Genomic DNA, 2,039 nt, shown 5'->3' with positions numbered 1-2,039 from the left:
ACAACAGCTGACAACACTGCTGGGCTGTCACAGGAATCAAGGCAGTGGCATCAAACTACCCACGTAGCGACTGTCATCCTTCTCATCAGGCAACAGCACACACACACACACACGCCTAGCTTCACTCCAGTATATCTACTCTGACCAGGCAGTGAAAGTTCTTTGTTTTGTTACACCTCAACCTTTTAATATTGTCTGACAAAACAGGAAGCACAAATTAAGCACTTCTGCTACACCCTGGAGAAGAGAACTGGACCAACAAAAGAACAAACAAGTCTATCTCGGATGAAGTGCAACCAGAGTGCTCCTTCGTGGCAAGGACGGTGAGACTTGGTCTTACATACTTTGGGTATGTTGTCAGGAGGGGTCTGTCCTTGGAAAGAGACATCATTCAGGGAAAGGTGAAGGGACAGACAGAGAGATCCTCAGCAAGATGAACTGACAGTGACTTAACAACGGGCACAAACATGTCATAGATGGTGACAGTGGCGCAGGATAGTACAGTGTTTACATCTGTTGTGTACAGGGTCTCTACGAGTGGTAGCTGACTTGATGGCACTTAGCAACAAGCAGCCGCATCCTGAAATATGATGGTGGTCTCCAAGAAAAGCACTCAAGCTGTTGTTTGAGATGTGAGCTGACAGAGCCATGTTGTAAGGGAACACCACCTTCACTTGAAAGGAAATGACTGACAGATAAACTCCACTGAGTTGGCCTTCATCCGGCGATACTTTCTGGAAAAGGAATCAACTTCAGAGAAATAGCTGGACAGTTATTAATGACAAAATATGAATTTTCAAGCACAATTTAGAATTTCTGAGTGTTTCTCTCCCATTGAGTTGACCAGTACACTGGTGGACTGGTGATAAGATGTTGCACTTCAATTCCAAAGGTAAGTGGTTCAAATTCACTAGCTGCTCCAGGGGAGAAAAGACAGGAAATCGGCTCCTATAAACTTACTGCCTCTGAAAACCCACTGGGGGAACTACGAGTCAGTTCAAACTCATGGCACAAAACCTCCACAAGATGAGATCAGTGACTTTTTTTATACTGCTGATGGAAATAAGCCAACATTTGGAAGAACTAGCTAGCTTAGCAAACCATTCTGTTCTAAATGACCAGCACAAACTTAAAGATAATCCAGTGATTTTATGCAATGTATTACAAAAGTTCAGAGATAAGGTTTCAGATTCTGCTTTGCAACCCACCTTTAATCCTAAAGTTCTGCTCTAGCATCACTGAAGAGAGTATTAAGACTGTATTAAAATACTACTTTTTTTCAAATCCATTATGCGTGAAGCTAGATTTTTTTCATATTTGTACACGAAAGCAACACATTGCAAGACTGAATACAGAAGCAAACGAGAAACTCTGCTTCTTCCGTTAAGTTACATATTAACGAGACTTGTAAAAATTAGATACCACTCTTCTTGCTAATTTTGTTTCATATAGTTACTGTTTTAAAAAGGTTATTCATGTTCATATGCTTATTATTTTTAATTCAGTTAGATATGTGTATTTTTTTTAAAAAATTCTAATACAATATCTATCCTTAAGTATTGAGTTTGAGGTACTGTGGCTACTTTTGTTTGAAATAAGACCTCAATAAGCCAGTGAATGGTGTCAGTAAATAACTGATGTCAAAGGAAAATATCCATTTTCTCTGTCTCTTCTCTGAAAAAAAATGCTGGCAAGGAGGAATATAAATTTGCAATGGATGAAGCCACTAGGAGACAAAAGCAAAACCAAAGCTGCTATCAATACGTTCAAATATCATGGTGTGGGTTTCATTTTCCAGAGAACTACGTTGTTGTTGGGCGTTGCGTTAACTCCAACTTGGTGACCTTATGACGGATTTGAAACCTTGCAATATTCTGTGCCATCCTCAGTCTCTAACATGCTTAATTGCATAGTTACAGTCACTGTGTGAACCCATCTTACTTTCAGTCCTCCCTCTCTCTGACCCTCCACCTTTCCCAGCATGGTGGCTTTCTCCAAGAACTGGTCTCTCCTGACAAAATTACCAAAGTCTGTGAGAT

Source organism: Elephantulus edwardii, unplaced genomic scaffold (genome assembly GCF_000299155.1).
Source record: "Elephantulus edwardii isolate Elephantulus edwardi_28Jun2011 unplaced genomic scaffold, EleEdw1.0 scaffold00011, whole genome shotgun sequence".
In the NCBI taxonomy this organism is placed as follows: domain Eukaryota; kingdom Metazoa; phylum Chordata; class Mammalia; order Macroscelidea; family Macroscelididae; genus Elephantulus; species Elephantulus edwardii.
The sequence above is the reverse complement of the archived record's forward strand: the minus strand, read 5'-3'. Positions refer to the sequence as shown.